Source organism: Canis lupus, chromosome 26 (assembly GCF_011100685.1).
Source record: "Canis lupus familiaris isolate Mischka breed German Shepherd chromosome 26, alternate assembly UU_Cfam_GSD_1.0, whole genome shotgun sequence".
Lineage (NCBI taxonomy): Eukaryota > Metazoa > Chordata > Mammalia > Carnivora > Canidae > Canis > Canis lupus.
The window spans coordinates 14,692,229-14,715,761 of record NC_049247.1 but is presented as its reverse complement, the minus strand read 5'-3'; the positions used below and the strand labels follow the sequence as shown (position 1 = coordinate 14,715,761).

The window sequence follows — 23,533 nt, the reverse complement described above, 5'->3', positions numbered from 1 at the left end:
TTTATTTAATTCTAGCCATCATCACAACCACAAAACACACAAATACCTTGCACAGGCACACCTTGGAGATACTGCGGGTTCAGTTCCAGACTGTTGCAATAAAGTGAATATCACAATAAAATGGGTCAAATGATTTTTTGGGTTTCCCAGTGCACATAAAAGTTAGTTTATACTATAGTCTGTTAAGTGTACAATAGCATTATGTCTAAAAGAGCAATGTGAATATCTTAATTAAAAAATCCTTTATTACTAAAAAATGCTAACCATCGGGACACCTGGGTGGCTCAGTGGTTGAGCATCTGCCTTTGGCTCAGGTCGTGGTTCCAGGGTCCTGGAATCGAATCCCATGTCGGGCTCCTTCTGGGGAGCCTGCCTCTCCCTCTGCCTGTGTCTCTGCCTCTCTATCTGTTTTTCTCATGAATAAATAAATAAAATCTTAAAAAAAAATGCTAACCATCATCTAAGCTTTCAGGGAGGCATTATCTTTTTGCTGGTGGAGGGTCTTGCCTCTATGCTGATGGCTGCTAACTGATCAGGCTGGTGGTCACTGAAGGCTGGGGAGGCCGTGGCAGTTTCTTAAAATAAGGCAGTGATGGAGTTTGCTGCATTGATTGACTCATCCTTTCAAGAATGATTTTTTTTTTTTAGTAGCAAGTGATGGTGTTTGATAGCATTTTACCCACAGTAGAACTTTTTTCAAAATTGGAGTCCATCCTCTCAAACCCTGCTGCTGCTTGATTGACTAAGTGTATGGAACATTCTGAATGCTTTGTTGTTATATCAACAGTCCTCACGGCATTCTTACCAGGAGTAGATTCCATCTCAAGGAACCACCTTCTTTGCTCATCCGTGAAAATCAACTCCTCTCATCAATTCAAGTTTTTTCAGGAGTTCTAGCAACAAGAATCAACTTCTTGATATTTTGACCTCTTCACATGAACTGCAAATGTTCTTGATGGCATCTAGAATGGTGAATTCCTTGCAGAAGATTTTTGATATTTTTTTTCCTAGATCTATCAGAGGAATCACTGTCTACAGCAGCTATAGCCTTAGAAAATGTATTTCTTTTTTCCTCCCTTACTCCTCTCTTCCTTCCTTCCTCCCTCTCTTCCTCCCTTCCTCCCCCCGCCCCACCTGGCCCATCTTTCTTTTCTTTCTTAGTTGGCTCCATGCCCAGCATGGAGCCCAGGATGGGGCTTGAACTCATGACTGTGAGATCAAGGCTCGAGCCAAGATCAAGACTCCAGACGCTCAACTGACTGAGGACCCAGGTGCCCCACAAAATGTATTTCCTAAATAATAAGACTTGAAAGTTGAAATTACTCCTTGCCCCATGGGCTGCAGAATGGATGTTATGTTAGCAGACATGAAAATAACTTTATCTCGTTGTACATCTCCACTTCATTAGAGCTCTTAGGTGACCAGGTACATTGTCAATGAGCAGTAATAGTTTGAAAGTTATCTTTTTTTTCTAAGTAGCAAGTCTCAACAGCTGGCTTGAATTATTCAGGCAGTCTTGTTGTAAATACATGTGCTGACATCCGGGCTTTGTTGTTCCATTTACAGAGCATGGGCAGAGTAGAGTTAGCATACTGCTTTAGGGCCCTGGGACTTTCAGAATGGTAAGTGAGCCACTGGCTTCCACTCAGAGATACCAGCCTCATAAGCCGCTCACAAGAGTCAGCCTGTCCTTGGAAGCTCTGAAGCCAGGCACTGACTTCTCTCTAGCTATGAAAAGTCCTAGATGGCATTTTCTTCCAGTGTAGGCTTGTTTCATCTACATTGAAAATCATTGTTTAGGGGGCACCTGAGTGGTGCGGTTGGTTAAATGTCTCAGGTCATGATCAGGTCCTGGGATCAGCCCTGTGTTGGGCTCCATGCTCAGCATGAAGTCTACTTGGGATTCTCTCTCTTCCCCTCCCTCTGTCCCTTCCACTTGTCTGTCTCTGTCTCCCTTTCTTTCTCTCTCAAATAAATAAAATCTTTTAAAAAATTATTATTTAGTGTGACCACCTTCATGAATGATCTTAACTGGATCTTCTGCAGAACTTGCTGCAGCTACTCCATGAGCACCTGCTGCTTCACCTTGCACTTCTGTGTTATGGAGATGGCTTGTTTCCTTAAACCTCATGAGCCAACCTCTGCTAGCCTCAGATGTTTCTTCTGCAGCCTCCTCACCTCTCTCAGCCTCCACAGAACTGAAGGGAGTTAGGGCCTTGCTCTGGGTTAGGCTTTGGATTAGGGTAGTGTTGCACCAGGTTTGAGCTTCCCTCCAGATCACTCACACTTTCTCCAGATCAGCAATTAGGCTGTTTTCTTTCCTTATCATTTCTGTGTTCCCTGGAGTAGCACTTGTCACATCCTTCAAGATCTTTTCCTTTGTATCCACAACTAGGCAGATGGTTGGTGCAGGAGGCCCAACTTTCAGCCTTTGTCAGTTTTTGACGTTCCTTCCTCACTAAGCTTAATAATTTTTAGCTTTTGATTTAAAATGATGAGATATGCAACTCTTCCTTCTACTTGAGCACTTGGAGGCCACTGTAAGGTTATTAACTGGTTTAATGTCAACATTGTTGTGTCTTAGGGAATGGGGAGCTCTGAGGAGAGGACAAGACACAGGATAACAGCTGTTGGTAGAGCAATCAGAACACACACGTTTACCAATTAAGTTTGCCATCTTAGGACACCTGGGTGGCTCAATCGTTTAGCATCTGCCTTTGGCTCACGTTGTGATCCGGAGGTCCTAGGATCAAGTCCCATATCAGGCTCCCTGGAGGGAGCCTGCTTCTCCCTCTGCCTATGTCTCTGCCTCTCTCGATGACTCATGAATAAATAAATAAAATCTTTTTAAAAAGTTTGCCATCTTATATGGGCATGTTTTGTGGCACCCCAAAACAATTACAGTAGTAATATCAAAGATTACTAATCACAGATCCCCATAACAAATATAACGATAATGAAAGTGTTTGAAATATTGTGAGAATCACCAAAATGTGACACAAAGACCCCCAAGTGAGCAAATGCTGTGGAAAAATGGGGCTGGTAGACTTGCTTGACACAGGGTTGCTACAAACTGTTAATTTATGAAAAACACAACATCTGTGACCACGATAGAATGAGGTGTGTTCCTACCTACTTGTTATCATCAATCCCAATTTCCCTGCCCTCCATCCCCTGGCAAGCATTAATCAGTTTTCTGTGGCTACATTTTTCTTCTATTCTGGGTATTTCACATAGATGAAATTATACAATCTGTGACCTTCCTTGTCTGGCTTTTTTCACTTAGCATAATATCTTCAAAGTTCATCATTCATAGCATCATATGAGTACTTCATTCCTTTTTATGGCTGAATTGGATTCCATCGTGTGGGTTTATCTGTCCATCAGTGGATGATTGGGTTGTGTCCTCCTCGTGGCTATTGTGAATAGCTGTGGACATTTGTTTGGCTAGGGCAGCAGGGGCACTTTGGGAGTAAACCATTTTTCCTTGGCCAGAAACTAAAGAAACGTTCAGGCTGGAACATGGTAAGGAACCCTAGAGTCAGAGGTTTCTTGCCTACGTTTGGTAATTGTATGTGGTGGTCTCTATGATGCTTTCTGGGAGCTCTTAAGGGTGCTTAGTTGGCTAGTCCAGTTATCTATGCCTGGTTATGAATTGTTCATGCAGATCTCAGAAATAGAAGTCATTAAATAAAAATGTCATTGTAAAGACAGACATTTATAGACATCAAAGCAAACCGTATTCATCATAAGGAAAATAGAATATATGCAGAATTAAAAATGCACACACTTCTCCTGCCACCCACAGATGAACACTCTTCATACCTTGTTACAGAGTCTTCTAGGCTTCCCCTCATACAAATCTGTGTTTTTATGTGACTTTTAAGAATAACTGTATTTTATATATTTTGTAGTCTCTTTTCATCTTAAAAGTTGATTTAAGATGTGAATGTCTGTCCCTGTCAAAAGCATTTCAAATGACTAGTAACATTCCAGGCTAAAGAGAGAGCATAATTGAGTTGACCGCCCACCTTCAGTGAGTTATTTGTTTTTTTCCTTACTCTCAGAAACACAGCCTTAATGACTACTTTTGAAGCGAAATCTTTGTGAAGTGCTTCTATTTGTTTCTTTAAGAAACTTCCCGAGAAGTAGAATTCCTACGTGCTTATGAGGCTTTTCCTCCTCTCTGGCCCAACAGTCCTTTCGGAAGATCCCCACTTATAGCCTTTGTAGAGTTTACAAGAGTGTGTCGCCTTGTGTTTTTCAGGAATGACAACGGTAAGAGGGAAATGTTCCAATAAATCTGTGGCTTAATAAAAAATATATAAAGTCTCTTTACTGCATCTGTGAATCAACTTGTAATGAGTTGAGAAACTTGACGCAGGTCTGGTTTTTGACAATGCACACTTTCTGTTGAATTATTACTTATTTTTAAAGATTTTATTTATGCATGAGAGACACAGAGAGGCAGAGACATAGGCAGAGGGAGAAGCAGGCTCCCTGTGGGGAACCCGATGCAGAACTTGATCCCAGGACTCTGGGATCATGACCTGAGCCAAGGGCAAGATGCTCAACCACTGAGCCACCCAGGTGTCCCAACCAGATGACTGTTACTGCACCAATAATTACTTAGATATTTCCCTAAATCACAAATCAAAATACCTATACACAAAAGAGAATTGTTTTTTATTTTATTTTTATTTTTTAATTTTTATTTATTTATTTATGATAGTCACAGAAAGAGAGAGAGAGGCAGAGACACAGGCAGAGGGAGAAGCAGGCTCCATGCACCGGGAGCCTGATGTGGGATTCGATCCCGGGTCTCCAGGATCGCGCCCTGGGCCAAAGGCAGGTGCCAAACCGCTGCGCCACCCAGGGATCCCACAAAAGAGAATTGTACTTTTGAAGCAGCCACAATGGCAGGCCTTTGCCTTGCCCTAGTTCTGCTGGCATTACGTAGGACGTTCTTGAAAACTGTCTTTAGAGTCACTTTACGAGAAAACAAGTCTCTTTATTTTTTGTCTTTATCCCAAATGGTAAAGCCTTCATGATGGCTCTTTGAGTCCCAATGATTTTTGTCTATTTAGAACATAGAAATATTCAAGTCTGCTCTCAACGAACAGGATGTGTTGCCACTGAAGAGGATCACAACAGAGTTCTGGGCACAGTGTCTGAAAGGAAACTCAAAGAGAAGAGTCATAGCTCTGGTGTTGGGCTATGTCTTCAGCTACTTCCAGTGTCTGCTCTGAGAGGGCAACTAGTTGGTTAGCTTCAGCATGTACCCGCCCTCTATCCCTCCCGCTTGGTGTTAAATGCATTAGCTATACTGAGGCATCTTGCCCCCATGGGCAAGTACTGAGTGCCAAGTACTAGGTACTGTGTTAGGTCCTGGGACACAGTATTTGCTTGTGTTCTAGTGATGTGATATTCAAGATAAGACTTGAAAGATGGGATTATCAGAGGTGAGGAAAGGCTGTTCCAGGTAGAAGGATGGTGTGTGCAAATGCCTAGAGGTAGAGAGATCATGGGGTGTTTGAGGGGCCAAGTACGTCCAATGTGGCTGGAGTATAGAGGATCTCAGGACCATTTGAAGGCGAGGTAATGGGATAACCCTTTCTCCTTTGTCTAAACGGGGTTCCTTTGCATCCTTTTCCTGCCTCATCTCCTCCTCATTATAGAAAAATGAGGCGGTCTCATTTGCCAAATTGAATAAAAGTCTAATCTATGATCTCCATTTCTGAAATACGATTTGAAAGCATAACATGAATTTATTGGTCCCCCAAGGTGGAAGCTGGCCCTTCCACACCACCACAAACACAGGCCATCCCATTATAATAATACACGGGCAAGACCTCCAGAGGGGTCGGTGAGGGGCAGGGGGTGCAGGGGAGACAGAATCAGGCCAGGAGGAAAGAGGCGGCGAAATGGAAATACATTTCAAATCCCATGCTTTGTGGTTTATTATTAACAGCAGCGCAGAAAATGTCTCTACAGAGTTATGAAAAATTCATTAGGAGCGTGCTACAGGTCTGAGAAGCTGGTCATTGTTTGATCAGATTAACGATAATGAGAGCAGTCTTAAATTAACTCAGATTAAGAGGAGGACTCTCCCCCTTACTGTTCAGTCATACGTGTATAATCACATTTCCTCACAGCCAGTCGCCCTTAGTTGTCTGCTGAGATGGGAACGAGGGGCTTTTTGCAAAGGTGAAACCAGGCTGGCAGACGGTGGGCTGAACCCAGATGCCACATTGAAACTGGGGTCTGATGGAGCAAGAGTCCCTGGACACTCCCTCCCGTGTCCTCCAGCCTCTGTCTCGTCTCCCTGACACTGCTCTTCTGTTTTCCAGACCTGTTTCCTTCTTCCTGGGTCACGATTTCCCAGCATATAATGTCTACAAAATGCCATGCAGTATTCTGGGGCGGGGGCTGGGGGTGGAGGAATACATCCGTTGAGTAAAATAGGCAGAGTCCTGCTGTTGTGCCTAGTCAGAGGAGACAATACATAAACATAAGAATAATCAAGAGTGGTGAGTATAGCAAAAAAAAAAAAAAAAAGTAGAGTGAACTTCATGGAAAAGGTGACATTTGGGCAATGATTTAAAGGAAGTGAGCGAGTGAAGATATCCAAGGCAGGCAGAAGAACAATTATGGTGATGCAACAGCTTGTGCAAAGGTCCTGAGGTCTTGGAGGAACAGCCGGGACGCTTGTGTGACTGGACTGGAGTGTTGAGGATTGTGACAGAGCAGCGAAACAAGACCAGTCTAAAGACTTTTACTAAGTGAAGTGAGGTGCACTGGAGGTCTTTGAGCAGAGGTTAACATGATCTGACTTGAGTTTTAAAATTATCCTTCTAGCTGACGGTTGAGAACAGACTATAGGGTAGAAGCAGAGGAGTTAGAAGACTATTTAGGTGAGAGACGAAGGTGGCTCACGTCAGACTGGTGAGCCATGGATGGACTTTGGATATATTTAGAAATTACAGCCAACAAGATTTCCAGATTAAGTTTTTTTTATTTGAGTATCATTGACACACAATATTACATTAGTTTCAGGTGTACAATAGAGCACTCGACAATTCTGTACGTTATGCTGTGCTCACTGCAAGGGTAGCTATCATCTGTCACCAAACAACACTATTAGAATACCTTGACTATAGTCCCTATGCTGTCAGGATTTCCAGATATATATATATTTTTTACCTTGCCTGTTGAGTGATGTGAAAAATGATAGCATTTACTGGTTATGTTAGCCTGAACATTTTGGTTGCAAGTGACAGTCATGTACCTCAAATTTCTTATGCAAAAAATAGGAATTCTGTTTCTACAACTTGGAAGTTTCTAGGATAACACTAGCTTCAGCATGGCTGTACCCAGGTACTTGACGAATGTAGTTAGGGACCCTTCCCTCTGTCCCTGAGCTCTGCTTTCTTGCTGTATTGCTTTCATTCAGACATCTTCCTCGTGGTGCTGGGATGGCCATCGGAAGTGCCACTCCTCCATGTGGAGAAAGAGCATGATTATCTACCGGTGACTCTGACAGATGTCCTTTTTGCTGGTCACACTTGATTCATTTCTCCAACTCTGGGGTCAGGAGGGTTCTGCATTCTCCTAGTTTGGTTCTGGAGGGAGGTCAGCTCTTCCCAAGTTCCCGTGGACCAAGAATGAAGGTTCTTCAAAGGAAAGCTGGGATGTTAAATCCAGAAAGTAGTAAGCTCAGGAGGAAACAATAGATTCTATCATCCCAACATAGCTGAAATTCTTAATCTAGAATTCTAGCAAATGCAGGAAGTTCTAAGCAGGGTGTAGGAATCTAAAGTGTAAAGCATACCCTGGGAGTGTCTGGATGTTCAGAGTGGAACATTTCAGAGACCTTTAAACTCAGTACTCATGAAGTCAGCTGGGTTTTACATAATAGCCCCACTCCACTAGTCCATTCTGGGACCAAGAAACCTTTGCTTCCAGCATGTTCTCATGTCTGGCCTCCCAAGATGGACCATATGTCTTTGTTGGGACAGAAATTAGATGGAGGACCAGGACAAGGTGCCTGTTTCCAGCTCTGCCACCCTCTTGCCACTGTCTGACTTGGACAAGTTACATAACTGCACTGAACCACAGAGGGTACAGGGGGAATCCAGGGAAAGGAGTTTTAGTATTGCTTCTGGTTAAGCGGTGCTTAACATTCACTCATCATTGAGTTGCCAGGTAGGAAGATACAGGATGCTCAGTTAAACTTGAATTTCAGATAAATAATGAATGCTTTTCAATATAAGTATGCCCAAATATTGCATAGCACATATTCATGCTAAAATGTTATTTTTGTTTATCTGAAATTCACATCTAACTGAATACCCTTTTATTTGCTAAATCTGGTAGCACTAAGCGATCGTAACAAGGCAAGTGTGTTGTTATTGTTCCTGACCACTCATGACTACCCCGAGACAACCACTTCATGTTAGGATTAGGAACAACAGTACTCTGGAGTGTAGACATCATTCATGTTTTCAGATTGGATGCGAATGAACATTTTGTTCTGTCTTTTGACTTTTTTTTTTTTTTTTTTTTTTAAGATTTACTTGTTTGAGAGAGGGAGAGCATGAGCAGGAGTGACAGAGGGAGAGAGAATCTGAGGTAGAGTCCCTGCTGAGTGCAGAGCCCAACACAGGGCTCAATCTCACAACCCTGCGATCACGACCTGAGCTGAAACCAGGAGTGGGACTCTTAATTGACTGTGCTACCCAGGCACCTCTTGAGTATAGGTTTATGCTAATTTTTATTTCTCGAATTTGACTGTATACCTATGTCAATCCTTTCTTTTTTTTTATGTCAATCCTTTAACACCACATTAAAAGATGTTCATTTTGAGATATCTCAGGTTTGAGTTTTGGGTAACAGTGTTGGCTAATCCAGTTTTGTGCCATAACATTGGACTTCATCTTCTCAGCATCTCAGTTTCCCCATTTGTCCACATAGAAAAGTGACATGCCTGCCCGTAATGTGGTTATAAGGGTTAGCTAAAACGTGCAAAGTGCTTAGCTCAGCATCTGGCCTGTGACGAGTGCTCTTAAGTGTTAGCTGCTGTAGGTATAGTAAATCTATAGAGATTAATCTGGCTGGTCTAGAATAACCCACGTTTGCTTTTCCAGATTAATTTCTCAGCTCTATTTTAAAGTTTTCTGGTTGAATATTTCTTCTGGTTTGGGCTCGCACTTAGCAGGTCATACCCCTGAAGCAGAATGACAGGATGCAGTGTTGCACGTGTCACGTATGAGAAACTTTCAGCTCCAAGTTGGGGGAGGAAAGGAGGAAGGAGAGGATTGTTATTTCTAGGTTTAATGGGCATGATTTTGACAGTCTTGACTCTACATTCTACCCTGAGTCCAAGCAGGCATGCCCTGGTTTGCAAGGGGGATGGACATAGGAGTGTACCTTGAATCCAAGCCATGGACATGTGTCATTTTTTGAGTAGCCCTGGTCTGTAGCCCTGGTCCCTAACTCTTTCCATCTATTTCTTACTTGTAGGCCCTGAGCAGATGCTGGGGACAGGTGGAAATGAACTCTGGTGTCTTCAGAAGTTTTTTGGGGCTGCCCAAGGACAGGGGGTAGACAGGGCTAGCCCGAGGTTCACCCTGGTGTGTTATGCATGCTTCTTTTTGCTTGAGATCATTTAAAATGGAAATGTTTTTCAAGCTTGGTGTTTTTATCCATATGCTGCTTAGAGAGAAATGTTTTTAGATGACTGTGGGAGACACAGCCGCTGAAGTCTCTGTTCTGCAAGGCTCTTGTAGCTTCTGTAAAAAGAATGTGCTTGGGGGTTATGAAATTTCAGAGGCAGATCAAAATGTGCTTCTTTCTTCTTGAAATGAGCATTTTACCAGTGAAAGACAAAGTTGTTGGAAAAGTCTGTATCAACTTCAGTGTTTATCTTGTAACCATAGCTAGCATTTGCCTGGCTCTGACTGAATCCTGGGCACTCGCCTGAGCTTCTTGTGCATGGCTGCCCAAAGTGTGGTCCATGGGTTGGGTGGCATCGGTGCCACCTGGGACCTGGTGAGAAACGCAGAACCTCATACCCTAGTTCAGACTCACTGAATTGCGTTTTAACCCAACCAGGTGATCTGTGTGCACATTAAAGTTTAAGAAGCACCAATTTAATCCTCAGAACACACTGTTATTAATTCCATTAAAATTTGTATGGTGGCAAAACATACATGGCATTTATCATCTTAACCGTTTAAGTGTATGATTCAGTGATGTTAGGTGCATTGACAATGTGGTGTAGTCATCACTACTAGCTTTGCCCAAAACGTTTTTATCATCCCTGGCCAAAACTCTGTACTCATGAAATAGCACCCTCCTCTTCCCTCTCCCAGCACCTGGTAACCTCCACTTTCTGTATTTATGAACTTGCATGTTCTAGGTACATTGCATAAGGGGAATCATACCTTATCGGTGTTTTTGTCTGTCTTATTTTACTTAGCATTCACTCTTGAGGTTCATCCGTATTGTAGTGTGTATTGGCACCCCATTCCTTTTCACAACCAAATAATATTCCATTGTATGAATAGACCCCATTTTGTTTAGCCACTCATCTGTTGATGGGTATTTGGGCTGGTTCTGTTTTCTGGCTCTGGGAGGAATGCTGTTATGAGCATGAGGGTACATATGTCTGTCTGAGTCCCTGCTTTCAGTACTTTTGGGTATATTCCTAGGGGTTTTATCTCCCTTTACATATGACAAGAGCAAGATGCAGAAATGACAAGGACTTCCCTGAAATAACACAGCTGTTCAGGAGTGGTGCTAAGTTTCTGGATTTACGTGGTCCCTTCCCTTGACCCCCAAGGCCACATGCATATATACCTTAAAGAGAAGGATGGATGTTTTTCTTCCTTTCTAGAGGTGACAACACAGCTGGTGGGAAATCTTGGGCTTCAGAGTCTTTTAGATCTGAGTTCAAATCCTAGCATTTTCCCTTGCTAAGCTGGGTGTCTTGGACACATTACCTACCCAATTTCAAGTATGTCCCAAGGTCTATTTTCTCATCTGTAAAATTGAGGTGATGATGTCCAAAGCAGTGGTTGGGAGGATTAAATGAAGAAAAAAAAGAAGAAAAAAAATAATCCAAGTGCCTGGTGTATAAATATTCGACAAGTAGAATAATTCTGCTTGCTAGTAGAAATAAGGAGGTTCCTCAAAAAAAATTTAACATAGAATTACCATATGATCTAGCAATTTTACTTCTGGGTATATACCAAAAAGGATTGAAAGCAAGGGCCTGAACAGATATTTGTACACAGTTGTTCATAGCAGCATTATTCACAGTAGCAAAAAGGTGAAAACAACCCGAATGTCCATTGATGGATGAATGGATAAGCCAAAGGTGGTAGATACACACAGTGGAATAGTAATCAGCCACGAACAGGAGAATACCACAACGTGAATGACCCAAGAAAACATTAAAGCTAAGTTAAATAGGTTGGGCACCAAAAGACAAATACAGGTGACCCTTGAACAATGCAGGGGTTAAGAAGACTGACCCCCCCCATGTGGTTGAAAATCCACATATAACTTTTGACTCCCCTCAAACTGAGCTACTGATAGCCTACTGTTGAGTGGGAGCCTTACCAGCAACACCAAAACTCAATTAACACCTATTTTTATGTTGTATGTATTATATACTGTATTCTTACAACAAAGTAAATTAAAGAAAACATTGTTGCAAAAATCATAAGGGAAGAGAAAAACATTTACAGTACTGTACTATATTTCTCGAAAAAAAAAAAATCTACATGGGAGTGGGCCCACACAGTTCAAACCCAGTTGTTACAGGGTCAGCTGTACTGTAGTATTTCATTTATATGAGATACCTGGCATGGTCAAATCCACAGAGGCAGAATTGTAGGAGCCTGGGGCTGGGGGAGGGGCAACGGGGAGTTAATGTTTCATGGGGACAGAGTTTCAGGTTGGGGAGATGGAAAGTTCTGGAGATGGATGGTGTCACGTGATGGTTGCACAACAATGTGAATGTACTTAATGCCACTGAACTGTACACTTACGGTTAGAATTGAAAATTTTATGTACGCATCTTTTACTACAATAAAAAAAATAGGAGGAAGAAGAAGGGAATAATGGATTCTAGGTACCGATATTGTAGTGGAATGCATCAATTACCTTGTTTGCCCGTAGCAGTGTCTGATTAGTGCCTGGGAAAGGCCTGGTTCTTTTTCTTCTTTTTCCTTTTTACATAAAATGATGATGATAAAAAATCATTACTTGTAAATGATCGGTGTCAGATACTGGGCAAAGTACTTCCTATATGTTATCCTGTTTTCACCCACACGGCAACCTGAGAGGTGGGTGCCATCACATTTGACACCCGACAACTGAGAGATGAAATGTTTTCTGAGAGACACAGCTAGCCATTGGTGGAAGCAGGATTTTAGAGCCTTGCGATGTGATATTCTACAGGCCACGCTGTGTTGCCTCCCAGGCTGCCTGCCCAAAGGCAGTTGACCAGGGGGGCACTCTTAATTCTGCCTCCATGTTGCAGGGAGAGGCTGGGTGCTGTGAAGGTCGCCAGGCCACCTCTGCCAAAAGCAAGGCCATCTGTGACTCTCACCGCCGGTGGCTGCTGAGTGATTTTTCTCCTCTGGGTTGGTGTAAACACATGATGAGGAGAATGGATGTTCAGGGAAACTTCCTCAGTGCCAGAAAGTGCTCTTGGAAACAGCACCATGAGAGTCCCTTCTGGGAGAGACCAACCAATTTCCTCCATCTGAAGCAGCCCTGACATATGCAAATCAAACTCGTAATTCACCTCCAAAGCAGCAGCTTCCAGATTCCTAATTGAGAGATGCTAATTAGGAATTATGGAGTGTTTGTCATCCTTGGGGGTGCTTTGCACATGATGTTCAGTGCTCATAGCATCCCTGTCAACAAGTTATCAAGACTCCTGTTTTTGTTCCAGAAAATATGATGGGCTAGTGAAGCTTTGCATAGTTCCCTCAGGAGCAAAATCAAGGCTAGGATGGGGAGACAGCTGGTTTTTCTTCTCTTTTCTCTGTTGTTCAATTCCACATGTACATGAGGAAGATCAGTAGGCAGCCATTACTTGGTCTCTGAAAAGGCTACATTGCACCATAGATAAGCACACACTTTGGAATCGGTCCTTTGTTCAAATCTCAGATTTGCTGTTTATTAGCACTGTGTCTCTGAACTGCTCTGTGTCTCAGTTTTTCCATCTGTAGAATACAGATAATCACAGGACTTTCCTCTCAGGGCTAGGATTTCTTTCTTTCTCTTTTCTTTCTTTTCTTTCTTTCTTTCTTTCTTTCTTTCTTTCTTTCTTTCTTTCTTTCTTTCTTTCTTTCTTTCTAGATTTATTTATTTATTTATGATAGACATAGAGAGAGAGAGAGAGGCAGAAACACAGGCAGAGGGAGAAGCAGGCTCCATGCCGGGAGCCCGACGTGGGACTGGATCCCGGGACTCCAGGATCGCGCCCTGGGCCAAAGGCAGGCGCTAAACCGCTGAGCCACCCAGGGATCCCCCCAGGATTTATTTTTTAAGGATTTTATTTATTAAAAAAAAAAAAGAAAAAAAAAAGGATTTTATTTATTTATTCACAAGAGACACAGAGAGAGAGACAGACAGACAGGGACAGAGACATAGTTAGAGGGAGAAGTAAGCTCCCTGCGGGAAGACCCATCCTAGACGGGACTTGATCCTAGGCCCTGGGGATCACCACCTGAGCCAAAGGCAGATGTTCAACCACTGAACCACCCAGGTGTCCCAGGGCTAGAATTTAATAAATAACACCTGTAAAATGCTTAGCCTTATATCAGGCATGCAGGAAGTAATAATATGAATAGCTTATGGCTGCTGCCATTATTCTATAATTATTATGTAAAATACCACCACCTGTTAAAAATGATCAGCATGAACTCTCCTTTAAGGAGTAAGGTTAATAGGAGACAATTTATTATTTTTCAAGTCCTTTTTAACAAAATTTTAACACCCAAGAAAAAAAATGGGAGAATGAGCTTTTGTGTCTCTATCACCCAGATTTAACAATAATCAACACTGGCAATCTTGTTTCATATGTCTTCATCCCACTGTGTTGTGTGTGTATGTGTGTGTGTGAGAGAGAGAATTTTAAAGCAAATCTCGATTATAGACTTATATCTTTTTTTTTTTTTTTTTTATGATAGTCACAGAGAGAGAGAGAGAGAGGCAGAGACATAGGCAGAGGGAGAAGCAGGCTCCATGCCAGGAGCCTGACGTGGGATTCGATCCCGGGTCTCCAGGATCGCGCCCTGGTCCAAAGGCAGGCGCTAAACCGCTGCGCCACCCAGGGATCCCGACTTATATCTTTTATAGACTTTTATCATGTATCTTGAACAGATAAGGACATTTATATAAACACAAAGCTCTTACCGCAGCTTACAAAATTTTAAAAAACCCCTAATTTCTTAATATAATTTAATACACAGTCCTTGTCCAAATTTCTCTGGAGGTTTTGAAAATGTCTTTTTGCAGCTGATTGGTTTGAATGAGGATTCATAAGAGGATGTCACATTGCATTTGGTTGCTTAGTCTCTTAAGTTCTAAATCTCTATAGTTCGCCCTCTCTTCTCCCCACATCCCTTATTTGCTGAGGAAATGGAGTCATTTGTTCTGTAGGTTTTGTGCTTCCTTGGTGTATGATTTACTGTGTTCCTATATCCCTCTATTTCCTGTCAGATGATAGCTAAATCTAGAGATGGTCAATTAGATTCAGGTTTATTTATTTAGTTTTCTTTTGCAAGAATACCTCACCTGTATTTGTCATGCTTACACAGGAAGGCACACAGTACCAGGGTATGGTGCTTTTAGTGATGCCAAGATTAATCCAGTAGGATCAGGTGTTGTCAGTCTTATCTACCCCTTATAATGCGTCCCTACGGTCTTTTACCCAATGACTGGCATCTGCTGACAACTATAGCTAGCTCTCTTACTCTGTTAGGGGTTGCAGTATAAGGCTTTTCAAATTCTATCATTCCTCTTGCATTTGAAGCTAGAATTACTTTATAAATAACTTTTGTTTATCACCTATATGGTTACCTTGAAGTCCAGTTTATATGGAAAGGCAGGATAAATGCCTGTTCTTTCCCTTTACTTACCAATTTTTCAAATATAGAGTTGGTACACTGGCACATCCAAAGATGACCAGTGATTTTTAAGAATGTTATTATAAGTTAATGGATTAAAAAATTTACTTGATTTGTTTCAACCCATTGTGGCCATTATTCTTTTTGAAGCTCAAAATGTCCAATTTTTGGCCAATGGGAGCCACTTTATGTTGCCTCACAGGTTCTCTGGATATGATCTCAGTTGTCTAAAATGGTTTCCATGCCTTTTGGTACAATAAGTTGTCCCAAGATTATTTTGTTTCCCCTTATCTCTGGGACCAGCTGTTTCCCAAAAGAAGCCCTGATTCCAGGGCAGCTGGATGGCTTAGTGGGTTCACTAAGCCACACTAAGTGTTCAACTCTTGATTTTGACTCAGGTCATAGTCTTAGGGTTATGGGATCGAGCCCCTGATGACTCAGCAGGGAATCTGCTTGAAATTCTGTCTCCCTCTCCTTCCCCTTACTAGCATGCACACTCTCCCTCTCTCAAATAAATGAATAAATATTAAAAAGAAAGAAGCCCTGACTTCTTTTAGAGAGAATGATATTTAGAAACCACAGTTGGGCACCAGTGGTGCTCATTGCTACTGGGTTATCATTTTAGTAGATAGAGTTGGAAAATACATATTTTTTAGAAAGGGAAAAATGAATTCAAGATGTTATTTTCAACTGAAATGTAAGATTATATAATTTTATCTAACTATTGATTTTCTATTTGTATCTTATTTCTTTTAAGCTAAGAATCTTGGCTTCTAACTACATTGACCTGGATACCTATTGTATATGTTTCAAAATAGTGATATTTATACTGTTATTTTTAAATAAGAATACTTTTTAAAAAAAGATTTTATTTATTCATGAGAGACACACTCAGAGAGAGAGAGAGAGAGAGGCAGAGACACAGGCAGAGGGAGAAGCAGGCTCCATGCAGGGAGCCTGACGTGGGATTTGATCCTGGGTCTCCAGGATCAGGCCCTGGACTGAAGGCAGTGCTAAACTGCTGAGCCACCCGGGCTGCCCTTAAATAAGAATACATAATATAATTTAGATAATACTATAATTGTATATGTCCTAAAATCATATTTATATTGTTACTATTAAATAAGGAAATAATTAAAATAGTACTTAATACAATTAATAATTTTGAAGTTCTTTTTGTCATTGGGATACATCCTGCTAGGTACATATATACTCAAAACACTGTTTTATAAGAAACATCTGTATAGTTACCAAGGTGACATGCAGATAACTTCCTTTGTTGAGTTTTTATTTTATTTATTTATTTAAAAAGATTTTTTATTTATTTATTCATGAGAGAGAGAGAGGCAGAGGGAGAAGCAGGCTCCATGCAGGGAGCCCGATGTGGGACTCGATCCCAGGTCTCCAGGATCAGGCTCTGGGCTGAAGGTGGCATTAAACCACTAAGCCACCTGGGCTGCCCCCTTTGTTGAGTTTTTAAAGTTAATTTTAGTTTTAGCCTTCATCAACAAAACAAATATGCATGTATATATTAAAACATATTAATTAGGGTATTACCTGGGTAGCTCAGTGGTTGAGCATCTGCCTTTAGCTCAGGATGTGATCCCGGGGTCCTGAGATCAAGTCCTGCATCGGGCTCCCCGCAGGGAGCCTGCTTCTCCCTCTGCCTGTATCTCTACCTCTCTCTCTGGGTCTCATGAATACAATAAAATTTAAGAAAAAAAACATCAATTAATACTACCTCTTTCTTACACAAATCTGGACTACCATGAACACTACATACTCTAATAATCTAAAGTACGGCACTCCCTGTTTAGTTCAATTTCAGCTTAGTTGTTTGCTTCATTGCATTTATAGATTTGAATTCCAGTCGATTCTTATTATTCACAGTAGTTATATTCTATAAAGTCATCACTGAATTAATGAGCAACTGAACCATTGTTCCAGGGGAGACAGGGTTGGGTTCCTGCAACCGTCTGGTCACGTTTCCACCGACTGATCAATACATAACCTTGTTTTATATGTGTTTCTGTTCAAAAACACCTTATTTAGCGTACATTAATGTTGAACTCCTGGCCAACACTACTGCTACTCATGCTTAAATGAAGCTTCTCAAACACAAATTTTCTGTGTAAGGCACATCATAGCCTTCTTGTGGTTAGGAGCACTAGACTGTGTGTCACCACTATGCTTGGGGACCATTTGAAACAATGAAAATCACCAAAAAAAAAAAAAAAAAAAGAAAAAAGAAAAAAAATTTGGTTCTAAATAAACCATAGAAAGAGGGGAACAAGAGGCTAGAGTATCACTTTGTTTGACCTCAGTGGGTGACTCAAATGGTTTATTGCCCTGCGTTTGTCCCCAAATGCCTGAAAGCACCATGTGTATTGATTTCAGGGTTACAAATACATTTTAACAAGTAGGCAAATCTGCAATAGGAAATCCGTGAATAATGAGGATGGATTGTATTTTATTTGCCTGTATTCATTTTCTTTTTCCTCCATCTCTGCAAAGTTATAGGCCTCAAAGGGGGAGAGACCATGCTTGTGTGTGTCTTGTACCTGGGAGAAACTTAAAAATACAAATGAACGAATCCTCAAATGAGAATGGATAGTTTCTACTCTGGGTCTTACAGCTCTAAATATTTGTGTTTAATTTGGTTTAGATGTATTTCCACTCTTCTGCAATAGTAGTTTTTTGTCAATAACACTGGTCTGACACATCAGTCATCAAAGCTTTGAACTCTATTAATAAGTCTCGGTCTTTAGAAATGACTGAACCCAAAGTGAAGCTCATGTCAAATTCCCCAAGTCCTTTACTTTCGACTGTTGTTCACCCTACCAGATGATCTGCCTGGATTTTCTTTAACTAGGGAACTCTACTAATATGTGCAAACTGTGCTTTCATTTGCTGCAGGTTGACGGACATGTACTCTTTCAGCCATACAGACTCTGACCAAGAAGCTCATTGTCCTGATAGCTGATATTTGAGCCATGAACTTTAGCCTGTTAGGGAGAATTTCTCATAGAATTTCTCTGAGCAGAAGTTAAAGCATTTGCATTAGATTGGCTGATGAGATTTTGTAGGATGTTGCTAATTTGAGACTCGCTGGGTTTGCCCTGTCTTCAGATAGGTGGGAACATTTCTGGGTGTGATTAGCAGCCTAAATATACCACATCAACATGCCTGCAGAGGAGCTAAGCTTCCAAAGAGCTTGGGAAGGAGCCCTGGCTTCTGTCTGGGGAGTGCTTCTATTAGAGTCTTCATCATACTTTGTTTACATTTAGTGCATCAAAATCTAGGCAAATAAAAGTATACAGCCTCCATAAATAGCTGTCACACAAACATACATTTGCAAAACTCTTCAGGGATTTGCATTCATATATGTAAGAAGAACATCTACTATTTACTGATTACTTCTTTTTCTTTTCAAAGGTTCAAACTACTTTACTAGCTATGCATTCTCTGTGGTTGCCATTATCACATTATTTGTTATGGAAAGCTGTTGGGTTAAGTGAGTCCAGTGTATTGACTTAGTTGTTAATAGTGTCATTTAATGAGCATATGTTATGTGCTGGGCGTGGTGCAAGGAGTTTAATGCTGATTGGATTTAGTTCTTAGAGCAGTTCTGAGTAGATCATATCAACATCTCCATTTTACAGATGACTAAATGAAGCTCAGAGAGATGAAGTAACCTACCCAGAGTCACACAGCCTGTTAGTGGCAGAGTCTAGGACTTCGTGACTCCAAAGCCTATGTGCTAACCACCTCGATTAGAAGTGTCTCTAAAAGTTTCCTTGTGAAGAGGTCTTTCTTTGTGGTCTCAATGACAGCCTATTCAACTTGTTTAATATTTACTGGACAATTTATCATGTGCCAGACACCACAGGTGGCATTTGTGCAATTAAGAATCACAGCAACAGTGGCCAGCATTTATTTAGCATTTAATGTACCCAATGCTCTTCTGAGGCTTTTGCGTGTATTGGCTCATGTAATCATTTTAACAACCATTGGAGGTAGGTCTGATTATTGCACTCATTTTACAGATGAGGAAATTGAGTCCCAGAGAGGTTAAATGAGATGTTAAAATCACAGAGTGAGGGAATAGCAGCCAGGATGCAGACTCAGGCACCAGGGTGTCTGAGCTAGACTACTACAGTGCTAACTGCCTCTCAAAGATAAACAAAACTCCAGTTTCAGGAGTGAGAACAGGACCTAAGGAGCTGTAATTTAATGGGGGGAGGGTTGTATGTCCATCTATGGTGAGCCCACAGTTTCATAAGTTTGGCAACCCCTGCCCCAGAACTTTGCCACCTGTTGTCCACAAATCCATTTTGAAGCCAGGTGGGCCCTAAATTCAGAAATTCTGTTTCTCTGTGCTCCCTTCCACTCCATTCTGGGCTGTGCTTCAAGTTAATGCATATGAATAGCTGGTTTAGTTATTAGCCTACAGTAAGTGCTCAATAAATGGCCTCAATGCATTACTATTATTGATCTGTTTTATTTCAATATAGGTAATGGTCTTATTCTTCCTCTTTTCCAGGTTGAAGCCACTATCATAGGACCTCCTTTATTTTCTCTCATCTAAGTCTCTCATCTAATAAATCAAAAAATTATTGATGGGATACATGACTCATTTTCCTGGTTAAAAATTAGAGTATTACAGATAGCACTAAAATATTTTTGACCGCCCCTCCAGGTCTGGGGGCTTGTTCTCTGCTCCCCTGAACTAACTAGTATTGACAGTTTGCTGTGTATCTTTCTAGACTACATACACACCCTTGTTTTGTGTATAAATGAGTATTTTATACATTTACTATACACATCATTCAGTAATCCTCTTTTTTCACTTAGTAACATTTCCTGTTATTCCTTCTTTTTCAAGTCTTCTCTGTTCTTGCCTATTTTGTCTAGTTCTTCTATCATTTACTGAGAGTGGAATATTAAGATAAATTAAATATTAAAATACTGAAAGGATAAACAGTATTTATTGTTATTAAATTGTTTTTCCCATCAGTTCTGTGAGTTTTTATTTCATGTGTTTTGGGGGTGTGTCATTAGGTGCATATATGTTTATAGTTATTAGCTTCATCTTTTAGAGTACTGCATTATATTCTTTGGAACGTGTATCAGTCAGCATGGGCTAGGATATGATGCAGTAACAAACAGCCCTCGAGTTTCAGTGGCCCAACACAACAAAAGTGTGTTTTCCTCTCACATGTTCAGTGTCAGTCAGCAGAGGTCTTGGCTGATAGGGAGCTTTAATCTCCTAATCACTGAGGCAGAAACAGGAGAGAGAAAGACTCCCACCCTGACTCTTGAAGGTTTATGCTTAGACATGATACCCATTATTTTTGCTCACATTTCATTGGCTAGGATAGGTCATATGGCCATGCTTTACTTTAAAGGATATGGGGAGGAATAGCCTTTTATGAGAAATGAACAAGGAATTATGTAATAACCAGAATGTGGATGTTAGGTAGCTTATTTAACCGTTTTCCTGTTAAAAGTCTGGTAGGAGGGACACTTGGGTAGCTCAGTGGTTGAGCATCTGCCTTTGGCTCAGATAGTGATCCTGGGGTCCTGGGATCGAGTCCCATATCAGTCTTCCTGCAGGGAGCCTGCTTCTCCCTCTGCCTATGTCTCTGCCTCTCTCTCTCTGTCTCTCATGAATAAATAAATAAACTCTTTTAAAAAAATAAAAGTCATGTAGGAAATTTCTACTTATTTTGTTATTATACACAGTGCTGCAACAGGTAGCCTTGTACCTGTTCACTTGAGGATTTACCTTCCATCACATTGTGTTTAAAGCTGATGATACCCTGACCTATTCCCTGGAATGCTTCTCTTACCTCTTATTCTGTTCAAGGCAGTGGACAGCAACAAACAGACACAAAGGCTCTGCAAAGTAATCCTATGCTTAGGACCAAGATAGAAATCTCAACAGTCTCTTCATTGTTGGGGTCTGAGCAGCCTGGGGGCTCTGGGACTCGTTTAGCAATAATCTACAGTTAGAGCATAGGAATTGTTCAAAGCAGGGGCAAGAGCATGCCTAGTATGAAGGAATAGGAAAGGTTTATAAGAGACAATATTTGAAATGGGTATTGAAAGGTCAGTAGGACATGATAAGAGGGAAGGAAGGAATAACAAGTGAGAAACAGGGCAAGGAAGTGTATGTAAGGTTTGTAGCTGGAGTGTGTGGCAGTTGGCCATTGAGACTGGGACCATATTGTCAAGGGTTTTAAATACTCAGTAGAATGGCATTGGGAGCCAATGAAAGTTCATGAGCAGGAGAGTGGCATGATCACAGGTGTGTTTTAGGATGCTGCATGAGATACCATGTAGGGCTTTGGTTTGCACACTCAAATACTTGTAAGTGCCAAAGAGGCCATGATAATGAAAGAGGTAGAGTCCCCCTACAATAAACATACAGTCTAAGTAACATAGCTTGCTAGGACAGGGCAGCTCAAGTCAATGATCAGCCTCCTCTTTTGATCAGAAAGCCATCCTGGTGGAGTTGCCATTGACTGGGTGTAAGATAGTAAGGAATGCAGGGGTAGGGAGGGGATGGGACACACTGGGAAGTTGGGGACAGCCACTACTGTGTGCCAGCTGATCTTTCCATGCAGGAATGCAGACTCAGAATTCTCAGATCTTCTGTTGTTTTTCAAGAGAAGCCAAACATTCAGATTTTATGTGATTTCTCCTCATTTTTAAAGGTTGGAAAACCAATGCAAAATTGGCAGATCACTTTTGTGGGCTGGACGTGGCCTGTAGTGGCCCATTTTCATCGTCTGCTGCTGGGGAGAGAATGGAACACAGGCCATATAGAGGAGGGATTTAGAATATTGATTATCATCCAATATACCCACAGATACATTCATCCATGGGTGCTGCTGTGTCAGTTGGGGTTTCTCCAACCCAAAGAATATTCCTCTTATAAAGGAAAAAAACTTTTATTTTTAAAAAACAAATGTATTTATTTATTTGACAGAGAGAGCACAAGCAAAGGGGAGAAGCAGGCTTCCCTCTGAGCAGGGAGCCTGATATGGGGCTTGATCCCAGGACCCTGGGCTTATAACCTGAGCCGAAGCAGATGCTTAACTGACTGAGCCACTCAGGCACCCCAAAAAGGCTTTCAGATATGTTATATAGACTTAATTATTTTAATGTGACTTAAAATCTCTACCAACACAAGACTAGTTATTTTTTTTATAATAAATTTATTTTTTATTGGTGTTCAATTTACCAACATACAGAATAACACCCAGTGCTCATCCCGTCAAGTGCCCCCCTCAGTGCTGTCACCCATTCACCCCCACTCCCTGCCTTCCTCCCCTTCCACCACTCCTAGTTCGTCTCCCAGAGTTAGGAGTCTTCATGTTCTGTCTCCCTTTCTGATATTTCCCACACATTTCTTCTCCCTTCCCTTATATTCCCTTTCACTATTATTTATATTCCCCAAATGAATGAGAACATACAATGTTTGTCCTTCTTCGATTGACTTACTTCACTCAGCATAATACCCTCCAGTTCCATCCACATCGAAGCAAATGGTGGGTCTTTGTCGTTTCTAATGGCTGAGGAATATTCCATCGTATACATAGACCACATCTTCTTTATCCATTCATCTTTCGATGGACACCAAGGCTCCTTCCACAGTTTGGCTATTGTGGACATTGCTGCTATAAACATTGGGGTGCAGGTGTCCCGGCGTTTCATTGCATCTGAATCTTTGGGGTAAATCCCCAACAGTGCAATTGCTGGGTCGTAGGGCAGGTCTATTTTTAACTCTTTGAGGAACCTCCACACAGTTTTCCAGAGTGGCTGCACCAGTTCACATTCCCACCAACGGTGTAAGAGGGTTCCCTTTTCTCCGCATCCTCTCCAACATTTGTGGTTTCCTGCCTTGTTAATTTTCCCCATTCTCACTGGTGTGAGGTGGTATCTCATTGTGGTTTTGATTTGTATTTCCCTGATGGCAAGTGATGCAGAGCATTTTCTCATGTGCATGTTGGCCATGTCTATGTCTTCCTCTGTGAGTTTTCTCTTCATGTCTTTTGCCCATTTCATGATTGGGTTGTTTGTTTCTTTGGTGTTGAGTTTAATAAGTTCTTTATAGATCTTGGAAACTAGCCCTTTATCTGATACGCACAAGACTAGTTCTTAAACAGGGGTGATTTTGCCCCCTCCCAGAGGTCATTTGGCAATTTCTGGAGACATTTTTGGTGGTTATGATTTGGGGGAGCATAGTCTGCTATCAGCAACTAGTGAGTAGGGGCTGGGATGCTGACCAACATCCTATAATGCATAGAGTGGTCCCCACAAGAAAGAGTTGTCTGGCCCAAAATATCAACAACGCCCGTGTGGAGAACCCCTATAGA

The 23,533-nt window shown here is 41.4% G+C and overlaps 1 protein-coding gene across 21 annotated transcripts in view; it reads left to right on the top strand.

Moving 5' to 3' along the window:
* The window catches only part of KSR2 (kinase suppressor of ras 2), a 446,464-nt gene that overhangs the window by 52,338 nt on the left and 370,593 nt on the right, over positions 1–23,533 (top strand). The window lies entirely within an intron of this gene.